Genomic DNA, 15,751 nt, shown 5'->3' with positions numbered 1-15,751 from the left:
ATTTCAGCTCCAGGACATCAATGCAGGAGTTCCTCAGGGTAGTGTCCTAGGCCCAACCATCTACAGCTGCTTCATCAGTAACCTTCCTTCCATCATAAGGTCAGAAGTGGGGATGTTCACTGATAATTGCATAATGTTCAGCACCATTCGCGACTCCTCAGATATTGAAGCAGTCCAAATGCAGCAAGACCTGGACAACATCCAGGCCTGGGCTGACAAGTGGTTAGTAACATTCATGCCACACAAGTGTCAGGCAATGACCATCTCCAACAAGAGAGAATCCAATCATTACCCCTTAATCTAGCCATATAAATACTGTGGCTACAAGAACCAGTCAGAGGCTAGGAATCGTGCAATGAGTAACCCACCTCCTGACTCCCCAAAGCCTGTCCACCATCTACAAGGCACAAGTCAGGACTGTGAAAGAATATTCCCCACTTGCCTGGATGAGTGCAACTCCCACAACACTGAAGAAGCTGGACACCATCCAGGACAAAGCAGTCCACTTGATTGACACCACATCCACAAACATTCACTCCCTCCACCAACGACACACAGTAGCAGCAGTGTATGCTGTCTACAAGCTGTACTGCAGGAATTCACCAAGGCTCCTTAGACAGCACCTTTCAAACCCACGACCACTACCACCTAGAAGGACAAGGGCAGCAGATAAATGGGAATGCCACCACCTAGAGTTTCCCCTCCAAGTCACTCACCATCCTGACTTGGAAATATATTGCTTTTCTTTCACTGTCGCTGGGTCAAAATCCTGGAACCTAACAGCACTATGGGCTTACCTACACCATATGGACTGCAGTGGTTCAAGAAGGCAGCTCACCACTAGCTTCTCAAGGGCAACTAGGGATGGGCAATAAATGCTGGCCCAGCCAGCGAAGCCCACATCCTGTGAATGAATTAAAAAAAAAGCTTTTTAGCTGCGACATTCTGTTCTTTTTGGACTCGTCAGTCAAGTATAATCCACAGAGGAATTTTCCAGAAAGAGGTTACTTTACGTTCTCAGTCAGCTTTTGCTTGTAGGTATTTTTTAAAAAAAAACACATCTGCTTAAAAAGTTCAAGATATAATTCGGGGCTGTGATCCGCTGTCATGACAACCTGCACTCATGGCAGGCAAAATTGGATTTGGCACCGCAGAATTACAAAATTACTGCTTATGCCAGTTAACTAGGTTGGTCTTAAAGAATTATTTGGTGCTTTTTCACTGGTCCCTGGTGGTGTTTTACTCTTCTGATCCTTCTATCTATCATTGAAGTAACTAATATTCCAGATGCTGTGATAGATTTCATGCCTCCTCTTTCCTCTTCCATTTGAATCGATAATATATTGTGGCTTAATCGTGTTTGCTGTTCCGGCCTCTCAAAATTCTGCCTATTGCATCTAATATCTTCACCAGTCTAAGGCATCATGAGCCAACTTTACCTCTGCTTGTAACCTTGTAAATCCAGTATTAGAGATGCTAAATGCACTTTATTTAAGATCTGTTGGCTGCTATTTTTCTAGCATTCCAGCATCTGTTCCTTCTGATCCCTTGCCAAAGCTGCCTCTTTAAATTATGTGAATCTTCCTTCATTATTCCCTTGCATCCCAATGGCATAGCTTCCAAAAAATTGACTTTTTCACTCATATATCTCTTCCAAATCTAATATTGATGATATTAATAAATAGTCTGGCTCTATAACTTGATTTTTTCCTACCTTTATGATTTATTTAAAATGTTAGCGCACCAAATATCCTGGACACACACTACTCCAAAAAGTGCTCTTTCTGATTGTCCTCAAGCGTTGTGCCTCAGCATTTAACCTTTCCTATACTGTCTTCAATCTTGTTCATTCTATAACCCATCTTCTCTCCATAGTGTTTCTTCTTACTAATGATCTCTTGTACTTTTTTCCCAACATTATTCATAATTTTGCTGATGCTTCAACTCTACAATTACTAATTTCCTCCAGGTCATCTACCCAGAGTAAGCACAACTTCTTGTGCCTTTAGTAGGTGCTGAGCATCTGCATCTTGACCTTCTCCATGCCTTTTAATGGAATCATTTCTTTGAGGTGTTATATTTACATCTCTCCCAAGTCTAGTCAATGATTAGCACTTCTTGTATTTGGATGCCTGCACTTCTTACCAATGTATCTTCCTTCACATCAGATGAAACTGCCAAATCTCTTCCTCTGCTAACTCTATGAAACTGAAGTTCATCCTAGAATAGAATAATGCTGCCACAATGAAAATGGGACTACTAACACCTATCACCACATGACAGAAGAAAAAGATTGTGATCTGATAAGCAATCCCTCCCTCACCACTAATTTGCACAGTCTTTCTGTCTTATAGAAACAAATATGGTGAAAGCTTCTTGGAATGTATCTCCCATCTTCCTTCTAAGCTGTGATACAATAGCCTTATGATCTGCTTATATTTCATTATGTTGAAACTAAGATTATTCGCACAATCTCTATCTCTAACTCACTGTTTTCCCTGACAACCCCAATGCTGCCATTGAAGTTCTTATCACCACAAACTTTTAAAGTCTAAGCTTAGCCTGACTTTATCACTACTTCATGATTTACTTTGCCTTCTCCTTCATATTTTTCAAATTTGGTGATGTCATGAATTCTGGATTTCATGCCTTTCCTTTGGTATATTAATAAACAAAATGCAATAGTGTATATAGGGAAAAGTCATTTCACTACAGAACCTTGCTAGATAAAAGCATTAACAGCTTAAGCACAAAAAACAATTTTGACAATCCAATACAGTACTGAGGGAGTGCCACACTGTTGGAGGTGTCATTTTTCAGATGAGATGTTAAACTGAGGCCCATTCTTCCTGTTTGGGTGAACAACCCCAATTAAGAAAGCCTACGAAACTGCTGTCTCAATCTGTTCTGGCACCTTCAATGATTTATGCATTGGCTTCCACATTTTGCACATTACAACAGTGACTATACTTCAGAAGTACTTTATTTGCTGTGGAATGCTTTGGGATGTCTAGTGGCCATGAGAAGTGCTACATAAAAATGAATTTTTGCTTTTAATGGAGATATGGCTATCGCGCTATGGATAAGATTTTCGCTCCCGAAGTGGGTAGCTTGATTCGAGAAATTTCCTGGCTCAGCACACCTGCCTGGGGAAGATGTGCCCAAATGGCAACATTTTCACTTCTGGATGGGGGCAAGTGCAGGATGGAATGGGACCTGTCGCACCCAAACACAGATCGGAGGCAGCCATGGGGATTGCCGAATGCTGAGGCAAGCTGTTTAAAAAGCCCTCCTCAGTTCTCTTGTACTTCATCCCAATTGCTTTGTTAAATATTAAGCCATCTAGTCCTCACCCCTCGCAGCTCATCAGCCCCCCCACGTATCCCATCACCATGGCCCCTCATAACCTCCATGCCAACTAATGCCAATTTGTGCCAACTCATGCTGTCCCACCCACCACCCTTTGCATTTACACCCTCCATACCAACACATCCAGTACCCACCAAGGGCAGACTTCAGGCACCATGTTGAGATGAAATAAAATCAAGATCTAAATATCTATTATAGGTTTCACTATAATATACAGCCATTTCTATTCATGAAAACTCATTCAAAGCATTTAAAGCCCCTCAAGTGCTTAACCTCTTATCAAAACAAACAGATTTGTATTTCTAACCCCATATCAAAGGTAACTAATCTTTTAATAACCTCTGAGCTGTTAATCAAACTGTGAACGTATAACCCACCTGCTGGGATAATTGTAGGTTGTGAAAAGCAGCCAAGCATTTATGATAACCCTTGGGGTAATGTCAACAAACAGCTATTGTAACTGCTAGAGCAGAGTTTTTTTCAACTCTCACTGACAGGCTGCTTTATTTTTCAAATTTTTAAAGGGATGGGATTTAAATAACTTCACAGCTTGACAGTTCTTCATACCTCATCCATCCTTTCATGAGCATTTACTTCTCCATAAATTTGTGACTCCAATGCTGCAGAATAAGGCCCTTGCTACAGCAAAAATGAACTCAGCACTGAATTTAAATGGCTCTGCTGAGTTCAGGTTTCCCTCATGTAAGCCATGCGCCACCCCCTTTCCACTACCAGTAAAAATTGGATCTGTTGGAAATGAGGGAGAGGGGCAGGACTTCTAGATTCACGTCTCATCCGTCATTTTTAAAGGTCTGCAGAGTGTTCAGGAAAATACCGCCTTATATCTCTGGTTCTCCAGCCCATTGTCTCACCTGTGGAACGCAGCCTCATTTAAATTTGCCATCACATACAGAAAGTTATGTAGGAAATGGGGAAACGTAAAATGGAGATGAATCCTCTGAGATGAATATTCAATTTCAGGGTGAAACTCAAACCGTTCCTATGCTCAACAATTAAAGGAAAAAAAAGGAGTGAATCAAAAGACTTTCTAACATGTTCTAGATACTTAACCATGCTTCAGATGTCTGAATAGTAGAGTTTTGATTTGAATGTGATTAGAAAATGCTATTTCTTTTATCAGCAATGTTTCCAAACCATGAAGAACGTTTGCAAATGTATGTTAAAAAGAAACCTAGTTTTTAACTTAAGTTTGTATGAGTCCTTTGAGGACTGAAGGAATTTTAGTTTACAAGTGACTGTTTCCGTTACATATTTTTAATCCACTTTAGACAAGAACACAAGAAATTGGAGCATACGAACATTGGAACGTATGAATTAGGATCAGGAATAGGCCACTTGGCCTCTCGAGCCATTCAATAAGATCATGGCTGATCTGATTGTAACCTCAACTCCACATTCCTGCCTACCCCCAATACCCTTTCAGGTTCTTGATTAACAAGCGGATATCTAGCTCTGCCTTTAAAATATTCAAAGACTCTGCTTCCACCACCTTTTGACAAGAGTTCCAAAGACTCACGACCCTCTGAGAGAAAAAAATTCTCCTCATCTCTGTCTTAAATGATCAAGCCCTTATTTTTAAACAGTGACCCTTAGTTCTAGATTCCACACAAGAGGAAACATCCTCTCCACATCCACCATGTCAAGACTCCTCGGGACCATAAAGATTTTGATCAAGTCACCTCTTACTCTTCTAAACTCCAGTGGATACAAGCCTAACCCAACCAACCTTTCCTCATAAGACAACCTGCCCCTTCCTGGTATTCGCTGAACATCCCTCCCTAATGTGCTAATACCATCATTAATTAACAGAGCCACCTATCCCCCTTTCCCTAATTTCCTGTCCTTCCTAAATGTCACATGTCCTTCAATATTCAGGTCCCAATCTATGTCATCCTGAAGCCATGTTTCTGCAATGACTATCGGATCATATTTATTTCTGTTTGCCCAATCAATTCTGTTTCGAATGCTATGTGTGTTTAGATACAGAGCCTTTTGTTTTGCCCTTCTGTTATTTTTGTAGCATCTAGTGTTATCTGCTGATTTATTCTTAAATTTGCACTCTCTGTCCCTTCCTGTCACAGTATCTTTATCATTTCCCTTATTAGTATCTTTCTCTCTTGCCTTGTCTCTACTCTTTGCTTTACCACATCTTCCCAAATTTGATCCCTTGCCCCCACTACTCAGTTTAAAACCCTCTCTGCTCCCCTAGATATGCAGCTCATGAGGACACCAGCCACAGCACGGTTCAGGTGTAGACTGTCCCAATGGTCCAGATCCCACTTTCCCCAGTACTGTGCCCCACGAACCAGAACCCACTTTTCCCACACTAGTCTTTGAGCCATGCATTCATTTCTGTAATCTTATTTGTCCTATGCCAATTTGCAAGCAGCACAAGTAATAATCTAGGAATTATTACCTTTGAAGTTCTACTTCTTAATTTGGTGCCTAGCTCCTCATACTGACTATGCAGAATGTCTTTCCTCATCCTGCTATGTCATTGGTACCTACTTGGACCACAACCACTGGATCCTCCCCCTCTCCTTGCAAGTTCCTTTCTAGCCCTGATAAAATTTCCAGAACCCTGGCACCCTAGCACGCAATATATCATCTGGGCTCTTACTCCTTATTGTAGACAATAGTGTCAATTCCCCCTTACTATACTGTCCTCTACTACCACTATGTTCCTTTGTGAAAAAGAGTAAGTAAAGTGAGTGTTGGTCCACTAGAGAGTGACAGTAGGGAGTTAATAGTAGATAATAAGGAAATGGTGGGAGAAATGAACTTTTTACGATTTACATCAATGACTTAGATGAGGGGAGCGAAGAGATGCCAGCTAAATTTGCAAATGACACAAATATAGGTAGGAAAGTATGTTGTTAAGAGAACATGAGGTTATAGATGGGTATAGATAGGTTGAGTGACTGGACAAAGATCTGGCAAATGGAGTTTAACGTGGGAAAATGTGAAGTTATTCACTTTGGCAGGAGAACAAAAAAGCAGAGTATTACTTAAATGGAGAATAGCTGCATAATTTTGAGGTGTAGAGGGATCTAGGTGTTCCAGTACATGAGACACAAAAAGTTAATTTGCAGGTACAGCAAGTAATTAGAAGGCTAATGGAATGCAATCCTTTTATTACGAGAGGGGTTTCAACATAAAAGTAAGGATGTTATGCTTCACTTTTACAGGGCATTGGTGAGACAGCACCTCAGATACTGTGTGCAGTTTTGGTCTCCTTATTTAAGGAAGAATGTAAATGCATTGAAGGCAGTTCAGAGAAGGTTTACTAGATTGATACCTTGAATGAGTGGGTTTTCTTATGAGGAAAGGTTGGACAGGCTGGGCTTGTTTCCACTGGACTTTAGAAGAGTGAGGGGTGATTTGATTGAAGTATACAAGATCCTGAACGGCCTTGACAAGGTAGACGTCGAAAGGATGTTTCCCCATGTGGGTGAGTTCAGAACTAGGGGGCACTGTTATAAAATTAGGGGTCACCGTTTTAGGACAGAGATGAGGAGAATTTTTTTCTCTGAGGGTTGTGCAACTTTAGAACTCTCTGCCTCAGTATACGGTGGAAGCGGGGTCATTGAATATTTTTAAGGCAGAGGGAGACAGATTCTTGTTAGGCAAGGGAATCAAAGGTTATCGGGGGTAGATGGGAATGTGGAAATCGAAATACAAGAAGATCAACCATAATCTAATTGAATGGCAGAGCAGGCTCGAGGGGCCAAATTATCTATCTGTTCCTATGTCTTATGCCCTTATGTTCTTATGCTCTCCCATTTGAATGGCTTCCTGTACCACAGTGCCATGGTCAGTCAGCTCATCCACCCTGCAGCCCCCACTCTCATCCAAGCAAGCTGAAAGAACCTCAGACCTGTTGGGCAATTGCGGAGGCTGACACTCCTGCACTCCTGCCCACCGGGTCCCCTTACCTGTCTCAGCTGCAGTCACACCCTCCTGTCCCTGACCACCTTCCAAATCATAAGATCCTATCCTAACGGGTGTGACCTTCTCCTGGTACAAAGTGTCCAGGTAACTCTCGCCCTCCCTGATGTGTCACAGCGTCCACAGCTCAGCCTCCAGCTGAATTACTCTGAGCTGTAGCTCCTCAAGCCACAGACTCTTACTGCAGGTGTGCTTGCCCTGGATAACACTGGAATTCAGGAGTTCCCATACGCTGCAACCGTAACACATCTCCTGCTCTGCCATACTTATGTGTTTTAATTAATTATGTAATAATTTTATTTAATTATTTATTTTATTTTATGTATTTATTAATCTTATCACAAATCTCTGTACTATTTTAAATCTAAGGAATTGACCACTTACCAGATACTCATCAAACAGCTAGCTAGCTTCCCTGGTAGAACAAGAACCAATATCTACAGGGTGAAAAAGTTAGAAAAAGCAAAGGAGCACCTCCCTACCCTCCTCGCCGAACACACTCGGCTCACCAAACTCTTACACTTCTTTGAGGTTGTACACTTAGTGTTGGTTGCACTGAGAATGCCTGAATGTATATGTTCTAATCAAAGGGACTAGCTGAGCCCAGGTACAGCAAGACCAGTCCAGGTTAGTTTCCTTAATTAACTATTTCTGCTGCTGCCAGTTGATACCTTATATCTCCCTGCTTAGGCCCCTGGATGAGAATTATAATTTCAACAGTATTTGCAGTTAAACAGTATATCAGGGGCAGGTGTAGACCATATGGCCCTTAGAGCCATATAATCTGGCTGATCTTGAACTTAAACTCCACTTCCCTACCTGTTCCCCATATCCTTTGCTTCCCTGAGACATCAAAACTCTGTCTGCCCCAGTCTTAAGTGTATTCAATAATGGAACATTCACAACTCTCTAGGGTAGAGATTTCCGAAGATTTACAGCCCTTTGAGTGAAGCAATTTTCCCTCATCTCAGTCCTAAATGATCAGCCCCTTATCCTGAGGCTTTGCCCCTGTGTTTTAGATTCCCCAACCAGCAGAAACAATCTCTCAGTGTTTACCCTATCAAGCTCCTTCAGAATCTTGTACCTTTCATTGGGCTTGCCTCTCATTCTTCTAAACTCCAGAGAAAGTAAACCCAATTTGCTCAAGCTTTCATCATAGGACAGCCCCCTTATCCCAGGAACCAATTTAGTGAACTTTCGCTGTGCCACCTCCAATGCAAGTATATATTTTCTTAAATGTGGAGACCAAAACTGCCCACAGTACTCCTGATGTGGTCTCATCAAAATCCAGTACAACTCTCGGAAGGCTTCTTTATTCCTATACTCCAATCCCCTTGCAATAAAGGCCAACATGCCATTTGCTTACTGTACCTGTATGTTATCTGTTTGCATTCCTTGTACGAGCATACTGAAGTCTCTTTGAATATCCACACTTGCAAGTTACTCACCATTTCAAAAATATTCAGCTCTTCTATTCGACCAAAGTGAATAACTTCACATTTCCCTACATTGTGATCCATCTTCCATCTTGTTGCCTACTCACTTAACCTATCTATCTTTTTGCAGCCCCTCTGTGTCCTCCCCACTGCCTACTTTTCCACATAGCTTTGCATAATGAACAAACTTATAAACATTGGTCTCCTCATCTAAGTTATTATTATAGATTGTAAATTGCTGAGGCCCCAGTACTGACCTTTAATCCACTATTCACTACCTGCCAACTTGAAAAAGTCCCATTTATGCCCACTGTCTGCTTCCTATCTGTTAACCAATCCTCTATCCATGCTAATATATTACCTCCAACTCTGCAAAAATATTGTGCAAAAATCTAATCTAAATAATGGGAGAAATGTGAATAACTTATGTAACACATTGCTTTTCTCCTCATAGTGCAAGAAAGCATATTGGAAGTACTTTCTTCAATTGTTAACTTTGCTTTGTGAACTGAGGTGTTCTTTCTCACTTTTCTAACCTTAGAGTGGGAGTTCTTCATCTAGTTGTGGAGCTTAATGGAAGCATGCAATTGCTGCTGCAGCCTGTAAATAAAGTCTAAGGTTTTTATTGAGAAACCTGTCTGGAAAAATCAAGTCTATAACAAATTGGCGACAAGGATAGAATGGATCCAGCATTGTCCCTCGCCTAGCGACTGAGAGTATCTTGTTTAAACTGAAGAAAAGGAAAATATACTCACCAGGTATGCTGCAGAGTTCAGACAGAAGAAATAGAAGCGCTGTCGTTTTAAGTTAAAGAAAAAAATCAGGCCGTAATCCAAATGGCTAAGAAATCTCCTGGACCACTCCTGACATTAAAAAAAAAACAGGACCTGCAAAGGAAAAAAAGAAAACGAAAAAGAAAGAGCAGGCAGAATTTTGCCGTCGGCGAGCAGAGGACAGGGCCCGCTCGCCGAAGCGCAAAATGATGCGGGATGATGTCAGGGGGAACCCCCGATGTCATCCTGCCCCATTTAAATTTTCAGGAAGGCGGGGGCACAGCCAAATCAGCTGTGTGCCCGCCGACCTGTCAATGGCCAATTGAGGTCATTGACAGGATAATTAAAACAATTAAAGGACCTGCCCGTCCAAACGTAAGGTTGGTGGGCAGGCCAGGAGCCCCGGCGGGCATCTGAAAAAACATGAAACCTCATCCACCGGCGGGATGAGGTTTCATGTAGGGTTTAAAAAAGAGTAATAAAGTTTTCGTGATATTTATTAACATGTCCCATCTCGTGTGACAATGTCACATGAGGGGGACATGTTAAGGATTTTTTTTTTCTATTTAAATGTGCGTACAGCTGTCAGCGATCTCTCTGAGGCAGCACTTAGCCTCAGGGAGATGTGCGCTCCTTTGTGCACATGTGCGAAAGAGCACACTCTCGCTTTTGGGGAATCCCCACCCCTGCCTGCACAGGAAGCGCACAGCACTTCCCGCCGGGCGTCACGCTGGGCGGGCCTTAATTGGCCCGTCCACTTAAAATGGCGGCGGGGCCCGCTTCTCCGGCGGGGATCGGCTCCCCGCCCGCCTGCCCGGTAGGCAGAAAATTCTGCCCAGAATCTCAGAGTACATTGTAAAATAGGTGGCAGCTCCTCAGGCTCAGTTGGTTAGAGAAGCTGGCACACAGCTGCAAGTAAAGAAAGGATTAAGAACAACCTGCAGTGCACAGAAACAAAAGGACTGCCGAGTTAAAAATAAAAAAAAACACTTGTCGCAGAGTTGACAGCTTGCGAGTTTTTTTAAAAAGTTCAATTAGAGTAGAAATCAGTGTTGCAGTTTTAAATTTTTAAAAATGGCCCCTATTGGGCCACGAGGCCACTGGGTCTCCCGAAGTGCGGGATGTCCAACATCAAATGAACCTGCACAGTTAGTGAAAAAACAAGAAAAAAAACCTGCAGAATCGCCCAGAAAAGGGAGAAGAAATTGCTGCTGTGTTTTTTTTGAACGGGAACGAAGTTTGACAAAGTTTTGTAAAAATCAGGCACGTTTGCCGGTGAGCCTGCCAAAACACGAAATGTGCAGGAGACTCAAAAACAGCCCAGAAAAACTGGCAGCTGCAGAGTTAGCCTGAGTTTAAAAAAAACAGTGACTGCTGTTAAAGCAGCAATACATTTAAAGTGGTAAATAAAAGAAAAATGGCTAATGGGCAGAAAATTATAAGAGACCCCAGAGAGAGGGCAACTCTCAATACAGGTCCATTGGCAATAGAAGACCTCAGAGAGGGATCAACTCTGTGGAAGGCAACAAGAAACCTCAGAGAGAGGGCAACATTGCCGAAGGGAACAGGAGACCCCCAGAGAGCAGGCAACTGTGCCAAAGGCAACAGGAGGCCCCAGAGGGAGGGCAACAAGAAAATAAACAATTGAAAGAACAGTTGATTGTCCTTCGAGATCAAATGCAAAAAGAATGTGTAACTATTCAGCAACATGAAGAAATAAAGACTGTCTTAAAGAGTAGAATGGAAGCACAGCAGAAGCAACTTGAAGAGGGCTTAGGGTAAGCCCTGGTATTCGGACCTGGCTCTGGGGAAGCCCTGGTAATCGAACGGGGCTCACAGGAAGCCCTGAATTCAGCCAGGAGACAGGAGTTTGGAGAAACTCCAAGGCAGTGCCAGCTCAGTGAAGCTAGCTGTCTAGCAAAGAGCTGAAGAATCAGCTGAATAAAGCTAAAGAGGCATTGAAAGGAAAAGTCATATAACTTTCCAAGGTGTGACTGGTTGCCTGGTGTAATAGTTTCTGTGACCGGACACTTGTTGTACCATGTAGAAGTGGAGGGCCAGATCACCCGCAAACATGTGGATCATTTGAGAAGAGGGGAGAAACCCCAACAAAATGATGTTCCACCTGTAACCATTGTGGAATCTGTGATCCCTGTTGAAATTGTTCAACCAAGGATAGACATACCAGATGTCTCTGTCAGACTAGATTACACTGAACTGCCTGTGCCTAAATATTGATGTTGTTGCGGTCCCAGATAATGTGGATCCTGTAAGAGATTTGAAAGTCATGGAGCTAAGACGTCCACCCGGATCAGGAAACACCTGAGAGACTGAACATATATACACAGGTCATGGAATTATATTTGTAATGTCATGAAGGTAGATGTTCCTGTTATTACAAACTGTACAAAAAATTTAAAGGGGGAGGATTGTAGTAATTGTAGCGTTAAGGAATGTAGTGACTTTCGCTTTAAGACTTATTGTGTGGTATGGTATCACATGACAGTGCGGACAAATCAGCTCTAAGCACAGGAACCTTAGAATGGGAGTTGTGCTTCTAGTTGTGGAGCTTGATGGAGGCATGCAACTGCTGCTGCAGCCTGTAAATAAAGTTTCTCATGAGAAACCTGTCTGGAAAATCAAGTGCATAACAGTTAGACATGAGCAGGTGAAGAAGAAGATGACTAACTCTACGCAGCTAAACTGCTGCTGTTAGCCCTTGCAGCCATTTGGTAACTCTGTGCAGTTGGGGCTTAGACAACGCTCCAGTAGCCATTTGTTGGTCCATGCTGCTGAGAGAGTTCAACTCAGAAGAAGCTTTGGGAGTCATTGATAGCTCGGCGCAGCCAAGAGTTGGAGCTCAAGAAATCCTAGGTGGCTGGGTGTGCTCAGAAACAGGGAGCAGAGGTGTTGTGGTGGGCAGTCTCCAGCCAGTCAGGGCTCGGGGGATGTCCTGAGGATTAAACCCTGGAGGAGGGTGGTCATTAAGGCTGGCCAAGTTGGAGCGGCTTTGAGGGAGTTGTGAGGCTAAATCTTTTAAGTGACAGAGTTGGAATCCCTCGTGAAGCAGATGGAGTTTTAAGGAGATTGTGTAACTCTCAGTGAATACTAACATCTGGATGGTTTCTCTGCAATGTGATGTGTTCAACTACAGTTTGTCTGTTAATTCATGTGTGCCTCATGTTAATCCTTAATGTTAGAGTATAAGATATATCTTGTAAATTGTTTTACCTTTCAAACATGTATAGTAAATTTTGTTTTTTCATTTGCTCAAAACCCATGGAATCGCTGGCTTTATTCCAAAAGCAGATGTCTTGAATCTCAACCCTTAACTATTTTAAACAAAACATTACTGGTCCCTAATCGGACTTCCCCTCATGTCCTGGGGTCTGGCTAAGGATTGTAACAATCCTTACAACCACATAGGGAACGATGGGAAGCAGCTGTTCACTGCCAAGTAGAGACTTGAGCATAAACTAACAAAACTAAGCAGAGTACACAGGCAGAAGTATGTCTAATCTATGTAAACATTCTTAAACTGATAGTGTGCCCCAAAACATAGAACCAGCCTGAAGCAATGAATATCATCTGTAAAACGCAGCCTCCCCCACCTCAACCCCCCCACATTAGAATTACAGCTTCAAAGTTGGCCTTTGCCTTGTCAGTAGATCCTTTAATACCCGGGAGCTGTCTGTAAATATTTGACATACACCGAGCCTGTTCAATATAACAAATTGGGGTTTTTAAACTGAAGTCTTGGTTATCAATAGAAATTTGTCCAATCTGGCTCATTTATCAAAACGCAAAAGAGATGAGCAGTTTTGTCCTAAATTTGTGTAACATATAACTGGAAATTCTATGTTAAGCCATCAGACCGTATTACTTCAAATTCATTAACATCTTGGTCTCTACTGTTTCATTCAGTTCCCAGTGTATGCACCTCCCAGAATCAATTGCACATATACATTATAGATTCAGGGTGGTTTTAATTAATTCCCTTCTTTTGTACTTCCAGTGGCAAGCAGACTTTGCATCAACCTGTGCGGATGATGTGATGAACATAATCCAGCCACATGCCAGTAATTGAGAGTTGCTATCTGGGTCTATTTCTGAACTAAAAACAATTCTGTCAAATAATTATTAAAATGCCAACTCATTTATTACAAAACAAAACAGCTTGATCTTTGCAACAATCAAATTCCATTCAGAGTGCAGATCGTATTAGGCAAACATTACAGTAGCTGTGACTCAGTGACTACAGTAAATCCAAGTCTGTTATTCTAGCCACATGGGACCTATCTGTTCATTAAAGTTGCTCCCTCAGCTTCTAATCTATATGCATTGGGCAGCCTAATTGAAACCCATGGCTTTCCATAGTTTGGGGAAAAAAAATGATGCTTTGGCTTGCCTGAATAGCAAAGAATGCACTACTAACACCACAGAACTAATGTCTGTGCTACGTATTGTAGCATGGGGCATAAAAATCGTTTGTGCCAATGTATACAAAGATGATTATGGTAGTTTCTTGTTGCAATTATACTGACATGCATAGATTTACATTACATTTTATCAGAAAGGCTTGCGTAGGTGCAGTTACCCTTGAGGAAGCAATATACAGTTAATCAATTTTGACACTAATCCTTTTTTGAACTAATTTATAAAAGCAATATGTTTTTGTTGTTTGTTCTCTGGATGTACAATACCACACTTAGTGTCCATTCTTAGTTACCCTGAGAGGCTGGTAAAAGATTTTCTCCTTAAGCTGCTGTGGGCATTTAGCAATGGTATTAGGTAGAGAATTTCAGGGTATTGACCAAGCAGTGATGGAGGTAGCATGATATATGTTAAAGTCATGATAGTGTATGACTTGAAGGGAATCTTGGAGGTGTTGATGTTTTGAGGATGCTGCTGCTCTTGTCTTTCATAGTGGTAGAGTTCGCAAGGGAGATAGGTACTGTTGAAGTAAATTTCTTAAGTTGCTACAGTACACCTGTTTTTTTTTTTGGGGTGTGGGTGTCACTGGCTAGGCCAGCATTTATTGCCCGTCCCTAATTGTCCCTTGAGAATTGTTGTCACAATGCGCTGATAGGGTGGGGACACTGATTCTGGATGATGTTGTGTTTTCTGAGGGTTGTTGCAGCTGCACACATTAGGGTAATTGGTGAGTATTGCATTACACTGCTATTTCAACCTTGTAAATGATAGTGAGGCACTAAGAGGTTTGGAAATGAGCTATTCATCACAGAGTACTCAAATGCTGCTCTAATTTAAATAAAAACGCTGGAAAAACTCAGCAGGTCTGGCAGCATCTGTGGAGAAAGAAACACAGTTAACGTTTCGAGTCTGTATGACTCTTAGGGCAGAATCGTCCCAGATTTGCATGAACTGCAGGAGCAAGTGGGAAAAGGAACATTTTACCCACCAGCTGCAATGGCAGCTTTTCATGCCATATCGTCACAATCCCACCTCATTAATCACGCATTACCAGGAAACACGCCATTTCAATGGCCGGCGGCCGCCGATTTGCCTGCCATGCTGTCACCTCGCTGCTTCTTCACTCCGGGTGCCATATTTAAAGTGCAGCCGCACGCACACCTCTCACTGCTTCCAGCCCAGGACCGCTACACAGAAGTTATGGCCCATTAAGGCAAGAAGACTGCAGCCCCCCCGATTTAATGACATGTCCATGGAACGCTTTTAGAAAATGTGGAGGCCCGCCGTGATGTCCTCTACCTCCCCCGCTCTGGCCGCAGGAGGGACAGCAACACCACCAATCCGGCTTGGAAGGCAGTGGCAGCCGTGGTCAGTGCCAAAACCCTGCAAAAGAGGACAACCACCCAATGCCGAAAGAGGATGAATGATTTGCTCCATTCCACCAGGGTAAGTCACTGTTCTCATCACTCTCAACTCTCACACACTCAAACCCATCACACATCCACAGGGATCTCACTCACTGCCAGTTCAAGGGATATCACTACTCCCTCTCTCTCACACATCTTCATTGTCCTCATCCCATCCATGGGACCACTTACCACCCACACATGCCAGGCATATTTATCATCTGGCCTGTCAGACATCCCGCTTACACTCTCTCCATCTGTGCTCAATCAGGACAAGCTGGAACACAACAAGAGAGAGAGGTCGCAGACTGGTGGAGGAATGCTTGACATCAAAGTCCTAACAGACTTTGAAAATAGAGTCATA

This window comes from Cetorhinus maximus, chromosome 16, assembly GCF_964194155.1.
Source record: "Cetorhinus maximus chromosome 16, sCetMax3.hap1.1, whole genome shotgun sequence".
NCBI lineage: Eukaryota > Metazoa > Chordata > Chondrichthyes > Lamniformes > Cetorhinidae > Cetorhinus > Cetorhinus maximus.
The sequence above is the reverse complement of the archived record's forward strand: the minus strand, read 5'-3'. Positions refer to the sequence as shown.